The sequence below is a fragment of the Mobula hypostoma genome, chromosome 1 (genome assembly GCF_963921235.1).
Source record: "Mobula hypostoma chromosome 1, sMobHyp1.1, whole genome shotgun sequence".
Taxonomy (NCBI): Eukaryota; Metazoa; Chordata; class Chondrichthyes; order Myliobatiformes; family Myliobatidae; genus Mobula; species Mobula hypostoma.
This window is the reverse complement of record NC_086097.1, coordinates 231,634,133-231,656,746: the sequence shown is the minus strand read 5'-3', so window position 1 is coordinate 231,656,746 and position 22,614 is coordinate 231,634,133. Positions and strand designations below refer to the sequence as shown.

At 43.6% G+C, this 22,614-nt stretch overlaps 1 long non-coding RNA gene across 1 annotated transcript; it reads left to right on the top strand.

Annotated features, from left to right (window-relative positions):
• Positions 1 to 4,664: 4,664 nt before the first annotated feature.
• Positions 4,665 to 22,412, top strand: LOC134355709 (uncharacterized). The gene is made up of 4 exons (XR_010020165.1): positions 4,665 to 4,787; positions 7,593 to 7,725; positions 15,859 to 15,967; positions 22,128 to 22,412. It is a non-coding gene; the product is annotated as an uncharacterized LOC134355709 (long non-coding RNA).
• Positions 22,413 to 22,614: the final 202 nt, after the last annotated feature.

Below are 22,614 nucleotides of genomic sequence, written 5' to 3'. Positions count from 1 at the left end.
GGAAGTCCAGGCCCTGTGATCTGAACACGTGTTCAGCAAAGCGATCACCCAATCTGCATTTGGTTTCCCTGATATAGAGGATACCACATTGTGAACTTCAAATGCAGAGTACAGGAATGGTATTTTTAATTTCATGCTTATCTCAGTCTCCAAGTTCATTCTCAAGGCTCCACTGATAGTTTGTAAATTTCAAATCCATTTTTAAATTCATCAAATTTTACCTTATCACTGCAGATTTACCAGTACAAGGCTTCACTCCATGAAGATAAAACTAGTCAGACAGAGAATCTTGTCTTTTCTAACATTAATATAATAGAATCACAGGTAGGCCATTCAGCCCCTCTTTCCTCTTCACCCATTCAATAGATCATGGCTGATTAGTGCCGTTTTCATGCACTGACCTCATATCATTTGCTCCCCTTTAATATCCCTCATTGTGTTACTGTTGGCATGAGTAACCTTGACTGAACTCAATCTGAATGGCAAATTGTTTAAGACATGATAGTATCGGCTTGCTAAAATGGATACCTCAACTGGCGAATCAGACTCATAGCTGAGACATTTTTTTATTTACAGGTACAACCGTAGCCTATTCATGCAACAATTTATAATGGCCAATTAGCCTACTAATTTCTGACAAAATCAGACAGGACAGCTCCAAACACTGTGGTCCAAGTGGTCCCACCCAGACTTTCAGATTAATAGGCATCCGTTAATCTCGTGAGACCATGGATTTGCACCTTGGAACGTTTCCAGGGCGCAGGCCTGGGCAAGGTTGTGTGGTACAACAGCAGTTGCCCATGCTGTGAGCCTCCCCTCTCCACACCACCGATGTTGTCCAAGGGAAGGGCACTAGGGCCGATACAGCTTGGCACCGGTGTCGTCGCAGAGCAATGTGTGGTTAAGTGCCTTGCTCACCGACGCAACACGTTGCCTCAGCTGAAGCTCGAACTAGCGACCTTCAGATCACTAGACCGATGCCTTAACCAATTGGCCACGCACCAACGCAGACTAAAAAGCCTTAATATTTATGTAAGTTTAATTAAAACAATTAAATGGTTTGACTATTCAACAACTAATTTCTCCTGCATAACAAGAAAGTCAAAAACAAGAGCAAGTGAACGGCATTCCCCAAAGCATAGCTCCCAAAAAGGATATTGAAATCAGAAGTACCCTGATAGTCACTTTTCAAACTACGGCCTGCTTTTGGATGTCTCTTTCCCTTCCTGCCATTCCCAGTTCATTGGCATGTCGTAGGGCAGTGAACATCAGTGAGAAATTGCTCCTAAAACTAGTGACTGCTTCAATGGCAGAGTAACTTTGACAACTGGTGAGGCCCTGACCCTGGGCTTTAAATTGTCAAAACTTCCACTGTAACACACATAAAGGTTGCTGGTGAACGCAGCAGGCCAGGCAGCATCTCTAGGAGGAGGTACAGTCGATGTTTCAGGCCAAGACCCTTCATCAGGACTAACTGAAAGAAGAGCTAGTAAGAGATTTGAAAGTGGGAGGGGGAGGGGGAGATCCAAAATGATAGGAGAAGACAGGAGGGGGAGGGATGGATCCAAGAACTGGACAGGTGATTGGCAAAAGGGATATGAGAGGATCATGGGACAGGAGGCCTAAATAACGGATGGGGTACGAGGGGTGAAGGGGGGCATATCAGAAGTTTGAAAAGTCAATGTTCATGCCATCGGGTTGGAGGCTACCCAGACGGAATATAAGGTGTTGTTCCTCCAACCTGAGTGTGGCTTCATCTTTACAGTAGAGGAGGCCGTGGATAGACATATCAGAATGGGAATGGGACGTAGAATTAAAATGTGTGGCAACCGGAAGATCCTGCTTTCTCTGGTGGACAGAGCATAGGAGTTCCCCATCCGTTATTTATTTATATACACACATTCTTTCTCTCTCTCTCTCCTTTTTCTCCCTCAGTCCCCCTCACTATACCCCTTGCCCATCCTCTGGGTTTTCCCCCCCTCCCCCTCTTCCTTCTCCCTGGGCCTCCTGTCCCATGATCCTCTCATATCCCTTTTGCCAATCACCTGTCCAGCTCTTGGCTCCATCCCTCCCCCTCCTGTCTTCTCCTATCATTTTGGATCTCCCCCTCCTCCTCCCACTTTCAAATCTCTTACTAGCTCTTCTTTCAGTTCGTCTTGACGAAAGGTCTTGGCCCGAAACGTCGACTGTACCTCTTCCTAGAGTTGCTGCCTGGCCTGCTGCGTTCACCAGCAACTTTTATGTGTGATACTTGAAATTCCAGCATCTGCAGATTTCCTCGTATTTGCGTTTTTTAAAACTTCCACTGTTACTGAATGTCTGTTCAGCCACTGATGTTCACAAACATTCAAACATTCATTTGGAACCTGCTAAAAATAAAATTAATGCAATAAAAGATAAGATTAGCTGGTAGATTTCTCATCACCAGTCAAGGAGACATCCTCATTGTCCAGTCATTGATGTTTCTCTCTGGGAGTGCTCAGAGCGAAACACCAACTGTGCACTGAGGATGTCAGCTCGACTCTCGACTGGTGATGAAATGTCTGCAAGCTAATTGCCAAGCTCGGCAAACACAGTAACATCAAATGCCTCAACCCGGGCTACCAGTATTCACCACCACCCTAAGGTAAGATTAGTCAAATATCTTCAAAAAATACACCGGATCTGATGCAGCATAAAAAAACACAGAAGATATAAAAAGCACATAAGATAGCTTATACACATAGATTAATTTTGGGTCCATAAAGTGACACTAACATGTACATAAGGTTGGCTAACAGAAAATAATAAAGTCGTGGTGGAGTTAGTGGGTTTGATATTCGACATGTTGTTCACTTCATGTTTGCTGTAAGCTAATGCTGCACCTTATCTCTTATGTCATTTTTTCTGAGGTTGTAGAGGCTTGGACTGATTTTCAGAGCCAGCGTTGTTCAGGATCTATGCATGTTGTCAATATCCGCACAGCTTCCATCTGGAGATGGAGCTAACCTCAAAACCTATCACTGCAAGCCCAGGGATGCAGGGGCCTTAGATCTCATCCGAAGATAAAGAAAGTTAATGGTGAGAGTGGCTGGTGTGAGGCTGAGGTCAGTCATGGGTCATCCTGAGGAGAATATGCGCATTGTGAGTGCTGATCTGACAGAAGCAATAGGGACCAACACATTGTGGCCAATGTACAGGAATGAACTGTTTCTTGAACAGTGAAGGTGTTTGTCAAGGACAGTTTACACATACACACACACCACACACCAAACAATTGCCGAACTACAAAGAGGTTGCCCTCAGATACATGGGTCGATTATTCTTGACCAGTGCGAGCAAACATGGCGGAATACAAAAACTACTATTAAAACATCTGAAGACATTGTCTGCTGGTTACAGTTTTCTGTGTTAACCTGGTACCGAATGTTGTCCCAGCAAATGAGTCTATCACAAGTGCATGTATGAGGGAGCTCTGGTTCTCAATAGGGCTTTTGTTTATCCAAACAACTCGAATATAATTGGAGCCATTCAAACTGGCAGAGGGCAGGTCCAGAGATAAATAAGGCAAACTGTTCAGCTGTAGAATGGGAACAAAGTTCTTTCTTTGATTTCTTTTTAACCACATTAGGCTGCAAGACAAAATCAGGTAAAGTTGCAAAATATTCTGATAAAGAGATTGGTAGCTTGCTTTAAGGTTGTTGAACTAAACAGCACCCTAATTCAGGAGTAATCACCTCCTGTTTTAAACGCAAGATGAAAGTGGCCCTGTGACTCCTTGCCCAAAAGGAGATGGTGCCAGAAAACAAAGGTGATGTCCCCAAGATGGGTCATGAAGCAATTCTGTTCACTTCTTTTATACGTTTTTATTTCCGATGTGGTTCTGTTACTGTTAGAGCCTGTTATCTACATTCTGGCGGTGTGATTTCAGGCCCTCTGGGCCATCTGAGAAAACTCTGAATTATTGTACTCATATATATCTATTATATATAATAGTTAAATTAAATAAGTAAAGCAAAAATAGAAATAATAAGTCGTGAGGTATTTTTCATGGGTTCAACATCCATTCAGAAATCAGTTGGCAGAGAGGGAGAAGCTGCTCCTCAGTCATTAAGTTGGCGCCTTCATGCTCCTGTACCTCCTTCCTGGAGAACAAGGCATGACTTGGGCAATGGGGGTCCTTACTGATGGATGCGGCCTTTTTGATGCATTGCTCCTGGATGCTACGGAGGCTGGTGCCCATGATGGAGCTGACTAAGTTTACAACTTCCTGCAGCTTATTTCAATCCTGTACAGTAGCCCCCGCACACCCGCCCCCCACATACCAGACGGTGATGCAGCCGGTTAGAATGAGAAGGTGAACTGCTGACCTCAACACCAATCTTGTTATGACATTGCACCTTATTGGCTATCTGCACTACACTTTTCTTGTAACTGCACCATTTACTCTATATTCTGTTATTGTTTTCCCTTGTTACATGTTATATGTTTTTCTGGTTCCTGGTTATTCCTTTTCTATTGCTATTTTGTACAATTTTGGTCAGGGTGGACTGACTCTGCAGCCTATAGTCACAAACGACACAACACTAATTTGAACTGAACTAAACTAAACTGACTGTTTCAGTGATATTGTTGTTTGATGTTTTATATTACCTATTTTTCCACTTTTTTTTGCTGTTTGCACAATTTGTTCTTTTTTTTTGCACGTTTGATGTTTTCTTTGACCTGGTTCCATGATGCTTCTTTGTTCCGTGGCTGCCCGTGGGAAGATGAATCTCAGGGTTGTATACTGCATACATACTTTAATGGTAAATATACTTTGAATCTTTGTATTACCTCATTGTATTGCTGTGATGAAATTATCTGTTTGAATGACATTCAAAATATTTCTCAATGCAAGTCAGTATGTGCAACAATAATAATAAAGCGAGCTGATTTAAGAAACAAACTAATGGCATTTCGCAACCACGAGGAAATCTGCAGATGCTGGAATTTCAAGCAACACACATAACAGTTGCTGGTGAATGCAGCAGGCCAGGCAGCATCTATGGGAAGAGGTACAGTCGACGTTTCGGGCCGAGACCCTTTGTCAGGACTAACTGAAAGAAGGGCTAGTAAGAGATTTGAAAGTAGGAGGGGGAGGGGGAGATCCGAAATGATAGGAGAAGACAGGAGGGGGAGGGATGGAGCCAAGAGCTGGACAGTCGATTGGAAAAAGGGATATGAGAGGATCATGGGACAGGAGGCCTAGGGAGAAGGGAATCCCAGAGGATGGGCAAGGAGTATAGTGAGAGGGACAGAGGGAGAAAAAGGAGAGAGAGAGAAAGAATATATATATAATAGATAACGGATGGGGAACAAGGGGGAGGTGGGGCATGGCATTTCGGTTGAATTTTTCAGTTATTGATGAGGAATTCCTAGAAATTTGTTTCTTCTGAGGAGAGGAGGAAAAGGAAAGATGTTATTTCACTGGTTGGGTAATGTTGTAATTTCTTTCAGTTCATAGGCAATCCTTTGGGGTCAGGGATGACCTGTTTCCATTCTGGTTTTGTGGATTGTGAAGTGGCCATTAAGGTCAAAGTTGGATTTCCGGGTCCTTCTAAAGAGATAACTGACAGAAATGTCCTCATAGAAACAGAGAAACATAGAAAATAGGTGCAGGAGTAGGCCATTCGGCCCTTCGAGCCTGCACCGCCATTTATTATGATCATGGCTGATCATCCAACTCAGAACCCCGCCCCAGCCTTCCCTCCATACCCCCTGACCCCTGTAGCCACAAGGGCCATATCTAACTCCCTCTTAAACATAGCCAATGAACTGGCCTCAACAGTTTGCTGTGGCAGAGAATTCCACAGATTCACCACTCTCTGTGTGAAGAAGTTTTTCCTAATCTCGGTCCTAAAAGGCTTCCCCTCTATCCTCAAACTGTGACCCCTCGTTCTGGACTTCCCCAACATCGGGAACAATCTTCCTGCATCTAGCCTGTCCAATCCCTTTAGGATCTTATACGTTTCAATAAGATCCCCCCTCAATCTTCTAAATTCCAACGAGTACAAGCCCAGTTCATCCAGTCTTTCTTCATATGAAAGTCCTGCCATCCCAGGAATCAATCTGGTGAACCTTCTTTGTACTCCCTCTATGGCAAAGATGTCTTTCCTCAGATTAGGGGACCAAAACTGCACACAATACTCCAGGTGTGGTCTCACCAAGGCCTTGTACAACTGCAGTAGTACCTCCCTGCTCCTGTACTCGAATCCTCTCGCTATAAATGCCAGCATACCATTTGCCTTTTTCACCGCCTGCTGTACCTGCATGCCCACTTTCAATGACTGGTGTATAATGACACCCAGGTCTCGTTGCACCTCCCCTTTTCCTAATCGGCCACTGTTCAGATAATAATCTGTTTTCCTATTTTTGCCACCAAAGTGGATAACTTCACATTTATCCACATTAAATTGCATCTGCCATGAGTTTGCCCACTCACCCAACCTATCCAAGTCACCCTGCATCCTCTTAGCATCCTCCTCACTGCTAACACTGCCACCCAGCTTCGTGTCATCCGCAAACTTGGAGATGCTGCATTTAATTCCCTCATCCAAGTCATTAATATATATTGTAAACAACTGGGGTCCCAGCACTGAGCCTTGCGGTACCCCACTAGTCACCGCCTGCCAATCTGAAAAGGTCCCGTTTATTCCCACTCTTTGCTTCCTGTCTGCTAACCAATTCTCCACCCACACCAATACCTTACCCCCAATACCGTGTGCTTTAAGTTTGCACACTAATCTCCTGTGTGGGACCTTGTCAAAAGCCTTTTGAAAATCCAAATATACCACATCCACTGGTTCTCCCCTATCCACTCTACTAGTTACATCCTCAAAAAATTCTATGAGATTCGTCAGACATGATTTTCCTTTCACAAATCCATGCTGACTTTGTCCGATCATTTCACCGCTTTCCAAATGTGCTGTTATCACATCCTTGATAACTGACTCCAGCAGTTTCCCCACCACCGACGTTAGGCTAACCGGTCTATAATTCCCCGGTTTCTCATTCTACCTGCCTCTACCACTTCCAACAGCAGCTTATTCTATACACAGAATGGCAGGGAGGACAATCATAAGGCTTAGGAAAATAAAATCCAAATCATGTGGGAACGAAGATAACATCCTAATCACCATCATAATAACTTACTCCAATCGATACTGTTTACATTAATCTGTGTAGAACGAAGAGCTGTGAAAAGGATGTTTTTCTATATCTAGTGGAATTCAACCCATTTAGTGATTTAGGACACCTTTCTTTGTCTTGTTCATGTTTCACTTCCAATTTTTTTCTGGTCCTGCTGACCAATGTGTGTTTTACAATATAGCGATTTTTTAAAGAAAATGTAGTTTTGATTTATTATGGCATAATGTTTGAAAAATTGCTTTTATTTGATGACCTCATAATTCGAGTTCTTGGCACAGAGTTCAGAATTTGTTTGATTATTTACTTATGTTAATTGAAAATTATTTGGAAATTCAAAAATTCAATGGCAAGCAGCCATTGTTATAATAAGCTATTATTATAACTTATGAACTTATAATAATGTATTGTTATTCAATCAACAGGAATTCTGCAGATGCTAGAAATTCAAGCAACACACATCAAAGTTGCTGGTGAACGCAGGCTGGTTTTTCCTTCTAATTAATCTAGCGAAAAATCATTTGCAATCCCCTGAGTACTGGACAGGAACAGCACAAGGTAACCAGCTTTCCCTGTGATATTGTTCCTGGTTTCTACATGGAGTTTACCATGTGTCCTTACACAGAGCATTTCATGCAGAGTGAAGAGTTGGCACGTGGGGGAGGGGAGTGCAGGAGTGAGGTTAGGGAAACATAGAAACATAGAAAATAGGTGCAGGAGTAGGCCATTCAGCCCTTCGAGCCTGCACTGCCATTCAGTACGATCATGGCTGATCATCCATCTCAGAACCCTGCACCAGCCTTCCCTCCATACCCCCTGATCCCTTTAGCCACAAGGGCCATATCGAACTCCCTCTTAAATATAGCCAATGAACTGGCCTCAACAGTTTGCTGTGGCAGAGAATTCCACAGATTCACCACTCTCTGTGTGAAGAAGTTTCTCCTCATCTCGGTCCTAAAAGGCTTCCCCTTTATCCTCAAACTGTGACCCCTCGTTCTGGACTTCCCCAACATCGGGAACAATCTTCCTGCATCTAGCCTGTCCAACCCCTTTAGGATTTTATACGTTTCAATCAGATCCCCCCTCAATCTTCTAAATTCCAACGAGTATAAGCCTAGTTCATCCAGTCTTTTATCATATGAAAGTCCTGCCATCCCAGGAATCAATCTGGTGAACCTTCTTTGTACTCCCTCTATGGCAAGGATGTCTTTCCTCAGATTAGGGGACCAAAACTGCACACAATACTCCAGGTGTGGTCTCACCAAGGCCTTGTACAACTGCAGTAGTACCTCCCTGCTCCTGTACTCGAATCCTCTCGCTATAAATGCCGCATACCATTCGCATGGAGGAAATGCACGGAGGCATCATTGCACAGGATCATAAGACACTGCAAAGAGTTGTAAACTCAAACAGCTCCACCATGGACACTAGCCTCCCCACCATCAAAGGCATATTCTGAAGGCAATCCCTCAGAAAGGCAGGACCCATTACTAAGCACCCTCACCACCCAGCACATGCCCTCTTCTCATTGCTACCATCAGGTACGAGGTATAGGAGCCTATGGACACACACTCAATGTTTTAGAAACTGCTCTTTCCATTCTGCCATCAAACTTCTGAACATCCGTCAGCCTCAATATTTTTCCCCTCATTTTGCACACTGTATTTATATTTCTTATTGTAACTTTTGTGCTTCCTTAAGGCTGTTATAGCTGGGGCTGGTAATGAGAATAAGCTCCCACTACCAATTAAATGCTTCAATGGCAACCAAGTCCAGCTCCTGGCCTTCCCAACTGGCTTAGCTACTAAACCTGGCAGAACAATTTCTACTGAGAGGTGAAGAGGCAAACACAGGTTACTGACACCTTAAAACCAGTTGCATTGGGCCATACCCACTCATGGGGAAAGATTCAGGAGTAAACCCTGAGTGAAAAATCTGGAGCTGGTGTCCCTAAGACAGTCCTACGATGAGTCCAATGCTGACTGGCAAGTCTTCTAACGCTGCTCGTGCCAAACTACATCAGTCTCTGCCATTCGCTTAGGTTCATCAGATGGGCGGACAGGGGGAGCTTGCTACATGAGCAACAGCTTGCACTCCATATTGCACTGCCCTGGCTTGCGAACCTAGACAGCTAGAACACAATATCCACAGTCGACCCTGATCAACAGAGACCTCTGAGAACTTAGAGTCATTTTTTATGTATTGCACAGTACTGCTGCTGTGAAACAACAAACTTCACAACGTGCCAGTGATAATAGACCTGATTTCTGATTCTGAGGTTAGCCTACTATCATCATCTGAGAACCCAGACATATTGACATTGATATCACTGCAGCTACCTCCTCACCGGGAATAACCAGCAGGTTACTGTCATCAGTGAACATGCCGCAATCACAGTCCCAAGTCCAGTCTGTGTGGGCCCGGCCAAAGAGGACTCCTACTCAAAGTAAGCACTGGGGTCACCTCGCAGAGGGAGAGAAACTGAGCCTGCTGGGAGATTTCAGTTCCAGGAGGAACTGCAAAGAGGGAGGAAAGGATGCTTTCTCCAACAGAGTCCTTTTCCCTTCAATTTGCTTGGGGTACTGTTTTGTCATAACTTCCTGGCTGCATTTCATCAGACAGACTGATACAAAACCTGATAGAAATACTCCTGATCCAGACAATTCCACCTATTATATTTTGTGTGCAATTTCGAGTTCCAATTTCGAGATCTAACCTGGACCCAACATAGCAGTACAGCTGCAAAGAAGGCTATATTACATTAGAAGCTTGAGGAGATTTGGTAATTCACCAAAAACACTCAAAATTTCTACAGATGTACCATGGAGAACATTCTAGCTGGTCGTATTACCATCAGGTATGGGGGAGGGAGGGGGCTACTGCACAGGATCAAACTAAGCTGCAGAGAATTATAAACCTAGTCCGCTCCATCATGGGCACTAGATTCCATCGTTTCCAGGACATCTTCAAGGAGAAAAAGGAGAAAGGCCTCAAAAAGGCGGCATCTTTCATTAAGAACCCCCATCACCCAGGTCATGCCTTGTTTCCATCAGGAAGGAGGTACAGGAGCCTGAAGGAATGCACTCAACAATTCAGGAACAGCCTCTTCCCCTCTGCCATCTGATTTCTGAATGAACATTGAACCCATCAACACTACCTCACTACTTTTTGTTTCTATTTTTGCACTACCTGTTTAGTTGAACACACACATACGCTTATTGTAATTCATGTTTGTTCCTATTATTATGCATCTTATTATTATGATGTTGCACTGCTCCTGGGAAACACTGTCTCATTCTGCCCTGCAGAGCTGATGTACGGTTAGACTGACAATAAAGTTTTTTTGAATCTTTGAATCTTATGGTGCTGCTGCCGCAAAGATAACAAATTTCGTGACTTGACTTATGCCAGTGATAACTAAACAGGATTCTGATTATGATTATTGTTACTCAGGGAAGAGTCGGCAAGGATATTTGTGCCATGACTGATACCTAGGACTGATGGACTAACAACGCCTGAATTGTGTTGTTTGCAAGGGACAATGTCTGCAGCAGAACATCTGGAATTACTCATTCCCAATAATTCTCCCTCAATCACAAGTGGTATCTGGGAATGTTTTATTAGTTGGCAACACCAGTGTTTAAATTTGGAAAACAATTAGGAACTTGGGTGTAAAAGCCTTAAATAAACTTTGTTTTAGATATGGTGATTGCATTCTTCCCTCTTCAGACAAATTCATCACTGCCAAAGCAATTGCGGTGACAGTCGAGCATGATCATTAACTAATAACGAAGTGCCAATCAGACAGGCAGACCAAACATAAACTTCTCAGGCAAGACTAACCAGAATGCATACTCACCCTGAGCTAACCCACGCTCTATGGGATCATCAAACGTGACTCTCTTGGTAATGCTTAATGATGCTGCTGTCCCTAACGATGGTCTGCTTCAGGAGAACAGACTACGCGAGGGGCAGTACGGTAGGGGAACGAGGTACAGTACCAGTGACCTGGCTTCATTTCCACTACCGTCTGTTGTACGTTTTCCCCTCAATCGCATGGTTTCCTCCGGGTGCCCTGGTTTCCTCCCACGCCGCAGATTAGTAGAGTAATTGGTAACTGGATGGCACAGAGTCATTGGACTGGAAGGCCCTATCACCATGCTGCATCTCTAAATAACTAAATAAAAAGTAATTACATACAGCAGGGCCACATTAATAGGATTTGTTAAGGCCAGGCACGTATCAAAAAATGGAGTGTGGAATGTCTCAGGGTTCTTGCAATTGCTTTTACCACTTTGTCATGACCACAGTGGAAACCTCATCCAAGCACGCAAAAAGTCCAAATAAACAACTCCACTGATTTAAGTCAGCAAAGTGCTACCAGGCCTGAGACATTTCAGAATCAGAATCGGCTTTAATATCTCCAGCGAATGTCGTGAAATTTGTTAACAAGCAGTACAATGAAATAAGTCATAAATATAGAGAAAAAGACTGAGTTACATTAAGTATATATATGTCTATTAAATAGTTAATTTAAAATAAATAGTGTAAAAATAACAGAAGTAAAGAAGTAGAGAGGTAGTGTTCGTGGGATCAATGTCCATTTTGGAATTGTATTGCAGAGGGGAAGATGTTCCTGAATCACTGAGTGTGGTGCCTTCAGGCTTCTGTACCTCCTACCTAATGGTAGCAACGTGAAGAGGGCATGTCCTCAGTGGTGGGGGTCCTTAATGATGGACGCCAACTTCCTAAGGCACTGTCCCTTGAAGATGTCCTGGATACTACGGAGGCTGGTACGCATGATGGAGCTGACTAGTTTTACAAGTTTCTGTAACTTATTTTGATCTTGTGCAGTAGTCCCCACCCCCTCCCCTATACCAGATAGTGACACAGCCAGTCATTGCCTATAATTACCAGCAGAAACAAGCATTAAATGCTTGTTAGGCAACTTGTAAATAATAATGTGCAATTCATATTCATTTCAATTTTTTTTTAAATTATGCTGGCATTCATAGCAAGAGGATTCGAGTACAGGAGCAGGGAGGTACTACTGCAGTTGTGCAAGGCCTTGGTGAGACCACACCTGGAGTATCGTGTGCAGTTTTGGTCCCCTAATCTGAGAAAAGACATTCTTGCCATAGAGGGAGTACAAAGAAGGTTCACCAGATTGATTCCTGGGATGGCAGGACTTTCATATGATGAAAGACTGGATCGACTAGGCTTATACTCTCTGGAATTTAGAAGATTGAAGGGGGACCTGATTGAAACGTACAAAATTCTAAAGGGATTGGACAGGCTAGATGTAGGAAGAGTGTTCCCGATGTTGGGGAAGTCCAGAATGAGGGGTCACAGTTTGAGGATAAAGGGGAAGCCTTTTAGGACCGAGCTGAGGAGAAACTTCTTCACACAGAGAGTGGTAAATCTGTGGAATTCTCTGCCACAGGAAACAGTTGAGGCCAGTTCACTGGTGATATTTAAGAGGGAGTTAGATAAGGCCCTTGTGGCTAATGGGGTCAGGGGGTATGGAGAGAAGGCAGGTACAGGGTTCTGAGTTGGATGATCAGCCATGATCATACTGAATGGCGGTGCAGGCTCAAAGGGCCGAAAGGCCTACTCCTGCACCTATTTTCTATGTTTCTATGTATTTGTAATGAAATAATTTTTGAACTATTCGTGTTGCAATTTGACTCTGAACTTTGACTTTTACATTTAATTCTGTAGATTCCAGTCCTAAGTGTATGTCAATTGTATGTCATTTAGGTAAGAATGACATAAAAGTAGAAATTAAGTCTTTAATTTATTTCTGGCAACACACATCAAAGTTGCTGGTGAACGCAGCAGGCCAAGCAGCATCTGTTGGAAGAGGTACAGTCGACGTTTCAGGCTGAGACTCTTCGTCAGGACTAACTGAAGGAAGAGTGAGTAAGGGTTTTGAAAGTGGGAGGGGGAGGGGGAGATCCAAAATAATAGGAGAAGACAGGAGGGGGAGGGATGGAGCCAAGAGCTGGACAGGTGATAGGCAAAAGGGGATCCGAGAGGATCATGGGACAGGAGGTCCGGGAAGAAAGACAAGGGGGCGGGGGGAACCAGAGGATGGGCAAGAGGTATATTCAGAGGGACAGAGGGAGAAAAAGGAGAGTGAGAGAAAGAATGTGTGCATAAAAATAAGTAACAGATGGGGTACGAGGGGGAGGTGGGGCCTTAGCGGAAGTTAGAGAAGTTGATGTTCATGTCATCTATTGGTTTCATTTTTCTCTTTTATGTTACATGCATATTTTAGGTATATTTTACTACATGGAGTAGGAGACATGACTCTACAATACACAACAGTTGTCTCAGTAGCATAAGATTTCACAGAGCTGATCTAAAGTCTATGATTTGGAGGAATTCAATCCAGGAAAGCAATGGTTGTTTGAAGTTTACGTTGAGGTAGTGCTAATCACTATCACTTTTTTTAAATCTCAGTCAGAGGAGTCTTAGAGCAAAGTTTGACTGGCCATAAAATCTTATCAGACTCAGATTGAAGCCCAGATAATTTCAGATGCTAAGATCTATTTTCATTTGATTGGCTGAATGGAATTGAGTCAGGAATGGGAGTCATTTTTATATGGATTTCTGCTTGGGCTACCTGAATCCCATGAAACCTGAACATATCTACTACACGTCTTGCAACTGTTTGAGGGTTACCATTGAGTCACCTCCTCAATGAGTGATCTGTCTCCCCCAGGCCTTCCTTTCCTCATGTGTCTCTGGAAAAGCCAGGGACAAGAAAGGATTCCTAGTTTTCAGACCCGAGAAATAAATTCCCATTCCCACGCTAGCTATGCATGGAGAGAGGTGGTGATAGTCAGATTCCAGAAGCAATAATCCAGAATCCAGTTGAAAATTAGACTCTCTTCCTTGGCCAGTAAAGCTAAGTGCAGTTCTTTGCACCTTCCTTTCTCCCATCAACCCCAGGTCCCAGTCTTCCTTCGTAGTGATCAAAATGGTGTCCATTGGGCAATGCAGCCTTCTGTGTTCCAGTGCCCAGAGAATTCTAGAAACTCAAATTTTGCCTACAGCCCATGTGGAGTGTCAGACTCCTGAAAGAGAAAGTCTCTCTGGAAAAGTTGCAGATTGAATAGTTTAGGACTTTATTCCTTGGAGCGTAGAAGATTGAGGGGAAATTTGATGGAGTTATACAAAATAATAAGGGGTACAGATAGGTTAAATGCAGGTAGGCTTTTTCCACTGACAACACACACTAAATGCTGGAGGAACCCAGCAGGCCAGGCAGCACCTATGGAAAAAAGTACAGTCGACGTTTCAGGCCGAAACCCTTCAGCAGGACTGGGGTTGGGTGGGACTACAACCAGAGGTCATGGGTTAAGGGTGAAAGTTGAAAAGTTTAAGGGGCTAATGAGGGAAAACCTCTTCACTTAGAGGGTCTTGAGAGTGTGAAGTAAGCTGCCAGCACATGCAAGCTTGATTTCAATGTTTAAGAGAAGTTTGGTTAGGTACATGGATGGGAGAGGTATGGAGTATTATGTTCTGGGTGCAGATCGATGGGCTGAGGCAGCTTGAATGGTTTGGCATGGTACAGATTGGAGGCTTTCTCTCTGTGCTGTAATTTTCTGCCACTCCATGACTACGGAACATTTCAACTTTGAAGTTAGGACAAAGAAGGTGGAATTCTTTGAGCATGAAATGCTGAAAAGGAACCAACAGGTCATGACTGGTTTAGATACGTAACTGGAGGGAGGCCGCTCCCACAATGGACAGGAGACACAGACTCTAAATCTGGGGCACACGGTACAAGGAACATATTACAAAAACTTCTTTACTCAGAACAGTGAAAATCTGTAACCCACGGACTGTTAAGGTTGTAGGCTCATTATCTTCAAAAGAGAAATGAATGGATGCTTGTGACAACATAATTTGGAGTGAAATGGAAGTGATGGGAGCCGACAAGCATGGAATAGGTCCAATGGCTTCCTTCAATTCTGTGACTATTTCGTGAGTTTACTATTACTTATTCATGAGTTTTAAGGAACCATGCCAACAACTGAGGCGATAGTTATGTGAAACACCTTATGCAAATGCAAGGGAGAGTAGAATGGCAGTAAATCAGAGCGCCACCTATGAGGAGAAAATAGGAATAACAAAATAGTTCATTCGTTTTGTGCCATGACATATGATGTGGGTGATCACGATCCCCATAACCAGGATTGTTCTTGGCCAATTTTTCCACAGGGGTGTTTGCCATTGCCTTCGTCTGGACAGTGACTTTACAAGACGGGTGACCCCAACCATTATCAATACACTTCAAAGATTGTCTGCCTGGCATCAGTGGTCACATATCCAGGACTTGTGATATGCAGCGGATGCTCATATGACCACCTACCAACTGCTCCCCTGGCCTCACATCACCCTGATCGGGGCGGTCAACTTTCCAAAATTTTATACTGTGCCAAAACAGTGGCTGCTACTGATGGAATTAATTTATGGAATGCACATAAAATTTCAACAATATACGAGAATGTTCATAATTAGAAGCAATTTGTTGATGTGGGTTGGTAATTGGTTGGGGGTAAGGTTTAGGGTTAGAATGTTCTCTGACAGTCTATGACAATATTGGTAACTTGCTATAGATGTCGGAATGGAAAGTTGGGTTATGTAAGTTTTATTTTATTTATTTTTAATTTTATTTAGAGATACAGTGTCAAAGAGGCTCTTCTGGCCCAACATCCAGCAATCCATCTATTTCGCTGTGAAATGGAGACATTTCTTTCTCCCTTATTAGGGGGAGAGAGAGCCTGTGGTATGTTGAATACTGGGTGAACAAGTAGTCTTTGGAGTACTGCAGGTCTGTGTCTTTGCTGTTGCTTTGCTCACACTTGAGTGCTCAGTGGCGGGTGCCAATGCTTTTTTTTGCCGGTGGGGGGTGGGGGGATCATTACTTGCTGCCGCTTACGTGCGGGAGGGAGGGGAGCTGGGGGGGACTTTGGGGTTCTAACATTTCACTGTCATTCATTCTTTGGGGCCACTCCTCTGTTTTCGTGGATGTTGCGAAGTAAAAGCATTTCAGGATGTATATTGTATACATTTCTCAGACGTTATATGTACCTTTGAAACCTTTGATTTAACTAGCTCTAGCCTAATGACAGGACAAATTACAATGACCAATTAACTGGTATGTCTTTGGACTGTGGGAGGAAACCGGAAAACCCAGTCTCATGGTGAGAACATACAAATTCCTTACATACAGCGCCAGAATTACACTCCAATCACTGACGCCCCAAACTTTAATAGTGTCACACTACCCACTACACTACTGTGGTGGCCAAAATTGCAATTCTATGGCAGGCTGTAACAAGTAAGGTCTTAGCTCCATCTACTTTCACCCATCATATCCATTCCGGAGTCAGCTTGTCCAAGAGACTCACCTCCTGCTCTCTCTTAGCTCAATTCCTGCAAACTGATGACCACCTATGTGCCATTACTATGCTCATTCAGTCCTCTTGCCTTCATCACTGTTCTCCTTCCATTTTAAATCCTCCTTAAAATAAACCCCCTGTGTGCCATGGCCTTATCTTCACTCTCTCTTCTCCTGCCAAAGCAAATGTATTGTTGACCTTGAGCTCAGAGCATTTTTTTTCCAGAACTTTATCTCTGCATCTCTCCCGCCATGTTTTTGTCTGTGCTGTTCTACTGAAGTGGACCTCAGGAAAGTTACTGTATGACCGTGATTATAAAATATTCTTTCTCCTCTTTCTTCACCTGCCTATAGTCTTTGACACAATTGGCCACAGCACGGGTGTCCATTTTTCTGCAGAGCTTGCTGACTCCATTTGTTTCTATTTCATCTCTTCATATTCTGGGTACATTGCACTAAAACCTGGTGGCTCTCATTTTTCTCAACAATCTCCTTCCATTTTGCAAGCAGAAAGGATTCCACCTGTAAGCAGACATGACTCAGCACCTTCCATTTCTCTGATTTATTACACTATTTATCCAATAACCGGGGTAGGAAGAGCAGAAATTTTCTCCAGGTAAAAACTAGACAGAGGGAAAAAAAACAACTGTATTTATCTCCCAACACAAACTCACTTAAATTTCCACCATCTCCAATCTCCATTCTGCAACTGTGCAAAGTTAAACAGAAACCCTTTGCATCCTTGACGTTACCTTTGATCCCTGGATAAGATTTGGCAATGTATATACTCGAACAACAAGACGGACAAATTCCGCCTTCGTGACATTGCCTCTGCCTCAGCTCATATGCTGTTTGTTCATGCTGGTATTGCCTCTGGATTTAAAGTATTTCGTTCTCCTGCTGAGTCTCAATCTTCCGTCCTTCACCTACTGGACTTCCTCCAAAACTTTGTGGCTCTTTTTACAAGTCACAAAACCCCATTAACGTTTGCACTCCCATTCTTGCTCAGCTTCACTAGATCCCAGTCTGGTGACGGGTAATTTTTGACATTTTCATCTTTGTTTGCAGCTCCTCCAAGGGTAGGATGATTGCCTTGGAAGGGGGTGGTGTACATGCTCTTTACAAACTATACAACTATCAAACTTTACAACTCCTCCCTTGGAGGGTCAGACATCCTGAGCCAATAGCCTGGTCCTGGACTTATTTCATAATTTACATATTACTATTTAACTATTTATGGTTCTATTACTAGTTATTATTTATGGAGCAACTGTAATGAAAACCAATTTCCCCCCGGATTAATAAAGTATGACTATGACTATACTCCTGTCTATATCAATGGTGTTTAGATTGAGACGGTTGAAAGCTTCAAGTTCCTAGGAGTGAGCATCACCAGAAGCCTGTCCTGATCTAACTACATAGACACTATGGCCAAGAAAGCCTACTCACACCTCTACATCCTCTTGAGGCCAAAGAAATTTAGCATGACCCATCAACCCATATCAGTTTTCATCACTGCACCTCAGAAAGCCATCCTAACTGGTTGCATGGCAGCTTGATATGGCAACGGCTCTACATATAACTTCAAGAAACTGCAGAGTGGTGGAAACAGCTCAGCACATCATGGAAACCGACCTCCCCTGTATGGGCATTGTCTACAGTTCTCACTTCCTCAGTAAAGCAGCCAGCATAATCAAAGACCCCACCCAGCCCAGATACTATCTCTTCTCTGCCCTCCCAAAGGGCAGAGGATATAAAAGCCTCACTCATCGTCGTGGCTATCGCTTGAGGTCGAGGATGATGGTCTTCGTCTGAAGAAGTGGCCCACAGAGCGAAGACACCTGTGCATGTATTTGTTTAATTTGTTCTTGGATGTTGCATTCCAAGAAGAACATGATACTTCACCAATCAACCAACTGATTCCAATGGCATGGAAACCACGACGACTGGAGCTGATGGATTTGTTGTAGCCTTCATCCGCCTTCACAGCCGTTGAGTTTGAAGTAACTTCGTCCGCCTGTTCCACCGTTGAGGTCTTGGATGGATCGTTCTTTGTCAGGGACCTCACCCTCGACCTTACCGCCATGGGTGACCCTACCAGGAGCATAGCACCAGACGGCATCGCTCTCGGGATCTCAGGACCACACAAGCTTCTCCACCGTGACAAGGTGACCATCCGCGGAGAAGAAAAGCCTCACTACCAAGCTCATGGACAGCTTTATCTTACTGTTGTAAAACTATTAAATCTTTCTCTAGTTCAATAAGATAAATTCTTGACCTCACAATCAACCTCGTTATAATCTTGCACTGATGTTTTCTTGCACTACACTCTACACTTTCTCTGTAACTGTTACACTTCATTCTGCATTGTTATTGTTTTACCTTGTTCTACCTCAATGCACTGTGTGATGATCAGATCTGCATAGGCAGTTGAAAGACAAGCTTTTCACTGTACACGTGGCATTAATAAACCAGTGCCAATACCAATTCCTTACCTCTGCAATGACCTCCAGCTCTGTAGCCCTCCAAGATCACTTCTTCTTCTCCTTGGACCCTCAGCTCCCCGTGGAGCATGGACCATTAATACCTTCTGCCTCCATTGTCCAAACATGATGGTATGAATCAGAATCAGGATTATTATCACCGGCATGTGACATGAAATTTGTTAACTTAGCAGCAGCAGTTCAATGCAATACATAATCTAGCAGAGAAATAATAATGAATAAAATAATAATAAGTAAACAAGTAAATTAATCACATATATTGAATAGATTTTAAAAAACATGCAAAAACAGAAATACTGTATATTTTAAAAAAAGTGAGGTGGTGTCCAAAGGTTCAATGTCCATTCAGGAATTGGATGGCAGAGGGGAAGAAGCTGTTCCTGAATTGCTGAGTGTGTGCCTTCAGGCTTCTGTATCTCCTTCCTGATGGTAACAGTGAGAAAAGGGCATGCCCTGGGTGCTGGACGTCCTGAATAACGGATGCTGCCTTTCTGAGACTCCGCTCCCTAAAGATGTCCTGGGTACTTTGTAGGCTAGTACCCAAGATGCAGCTGACTAGATTTACAATCTCCTGCAGGTTCTTTCGGTCCTGTGCAATAGCCCCTCCATACCAGACAGTGATGCAGCCTGTCAGAATGCTCTCCACAGTACAACTGCAGAAGTTTTACAGTGTATTTGTTGACATATAATAAAGTATAGTCAATGCCTTGCCTTCTTTATAACTACATCGATATTTTGGGACCAGGTTAGATCCTCAGAGATCTTGACACCCAGGAACTTGAAGCTGCTCACTCTCTCCACTTCTGATCCCTCTAGGAGGATTAGTATGTGTTCCTTCGTCTTACCCTTCCTGAAGTCCACAATCAGCTCTTTCGTCTTACTGACGTTGAGTGCCATGTCGTTGCTGTGGCACCATTCCACTAGTTGGTATATCTCATTCCTGTACGCCCTCTCGTCACCACCCGAAATTCTACCAACAATGGTTGTATTGTCAACAAATTTATAGATGGTATTTGAGCTATGCCTAGCCACACAGTTATATGTATATAGAGAGTAGAGCAGCAGGCTAAGCACACACCCCTGAGGTGCACCAGTGTTGTTTGTCAGCGAGGAGGATATGTTATCACCAATCTGCACAGATTGTGGTCCTCTGGTTAGGAAGTTGAGGATCCAATTGCAGAGGGAGGTACAGAGGCCCAGGTTCTGCAACTTCTCAATCAGGATTGTGGGAATGATGGTATTAAATGCTGAGCTATAGTCGATGAACAGCATCCTGACGTAGGTGTTTGTGTTATCCAGGTGGTCTAAACATATCAATGCAGTTATAAAGAAGGCAAGACAGCGACTATACTTCATTAGGAGTTTGAAGAGATTTGGTATGTCCACAAATACACTCAAAAACTTACTCTGCAATGAATCGACTCTCCGTGCTCTTCCCAATGTTCTTTCATAACTTCACAGAGACCATCTTGCTTCATCCATTGCTTTCTACTTTGCAAGAAATCTAACCTTTCATGATAAGACTGGTGAGTTCCTACGTCAGTATGTTAGAGAACGTACTGAACATGGAACACTGCAGTACAAGAACAGGCAACTGGGCCACCATGACTGTTGCAAACATGAAGCTCTGCCTGCACATGGTCCTTATCCTTCCATTCCTTTCCTATTCCTACGTCTCTCAAACATTGCTGTCCTATCTGCTTCCACTAGTCACGTGTATCTAGACCAGGGGTTCCCAACCTGGGGTCCACAGGCCTCTCGGTTAAGGGTGGCAGCCATGACATAAAAAAGGTTGGGGACCCCTGACCTAGATCATAAGACCATGAGGCATAGGAGCAGAATTAGATCATTGAGTCTGCTCCACCATTCCATCATGGCTGATTTATTAACCTTCTCAACCCCAGTCTCCAGCTTTCTCCCCAGAACTTCTGATGTCCTTGATTCAAGTGCTCATCCAGATACTTTCTAAAATGTTGAGAGCCTTTGCCTTCACCACTCTCTCATGCAATAATATTAATGTAATAATTTTACTTCCCACAATCCTGAGAAGTTGCAGAACCTGGGCATCGGTACCTCCCTCTGCAATTGGATCCTCGACTTCCTAATCAGAAGACCACAGTCTGTGCAGATTGGTGATAACATATCCTCCTCGCTGACGATCAACACTGGCGCACCTCAAGGTGTGGGCTTAGCCCACTGCTCTACACATGACTGTGTGGCTATGTATAGCTCAAGTACCATCTATAAATTTGCTGACAGTACAACCATTGTTGGTAGAACCTCAGCTGGTGCCAAGAGGTTGTACAGGAGTGAGGTATGCCAACTAGTGGAGTAGTGTCGCAGCAACAACCTGGCACTCAACATCAGTAAGATGTAAGAGCTGATTGTGGACTTCAGGAAGGGTAAGATGAAGGAACACATACAAATCCTCATAGAGGGATCAGAAATGGAGAGAGTGAGCAGCTTCAAGTTCCTGGGTGTCAAGATCTCTGAGGATCTAACCTGGTCCCAACATACCAATATAGTCATAAAGAAAGCAAGACAGCGGCTATACTTTATCCAGAGTTTGAAGAGATTTGGCATGTCAGTAAATATACTCAAGAACTTCTATAGTTGTACTGTGGAGAGCATTCTGACAGGCGGTATCACTGTCCGGTATGGAGGGGCTACTACACAGGACCGAAAGAAGCTGCAGAAGGTTGTAAATCTAGTCAACTTCATCTTGCACTAGCCTACAAAGTACCCAGGACATCTTTAGGGAGTGGTGTCTTAGAAAGGTAGCGTCCATTATTAAGGACCTCCAGCACTCAGGGCATGCCCTTTTCTCACTGTTACCATCAGATAGGAGGTACAGAAGCCTGAAGGCACACACTCAGCGATTCAAGAACAGCTCCTTCCCCTCTGCCATCTGATTCCTAAATGGACATTGAAGCTTTGGACACTACCTCACTTTTTTTAATATACAGTATTTCTGTTTCTGCACATTTTTAAAATCTATTCAATATACACAATTGATTTACTTGTTTATTTATTATTTTTAGGCATCCGTTAGTCTCATGAGACCATGGATTTGCACCTTGGAAGATTTCCAGGGCGCAGGCCTGGGCAAGGTTGTATGGAAGACCGGCAGTTGCCCATGTTGCAAGTCTCCCCTCTCCACGCCACCGATGTCGTCCAAGGGAAGGGCACTAGGGCCAATACAGCTTGGCACCGGTGTCGTCGCAGAGCAATGTGTGGTTAAGTGACTTGCTCAAGAACACAACATACTGCCTCAGCTGAGGCTCGAACTAGCGACCTTCAGATCACTAGACCAACGCCTTAACCACTTGGCCACGCACTAATACTATTTATTATGTTTTATTTTATTTTTTTTTCTCTCTCTGCTAGATTATGTTTTGCATTGAACTGCTGCTGCTAAGTTAACAAATTTCACGTCACATGCCAGTAATAATAAACCTGATTCTGATAGATTTGGCCTGATTTGGCCTGGTTGTTTATCATTTCTGCAGAAAGGGTATTCATGAAATT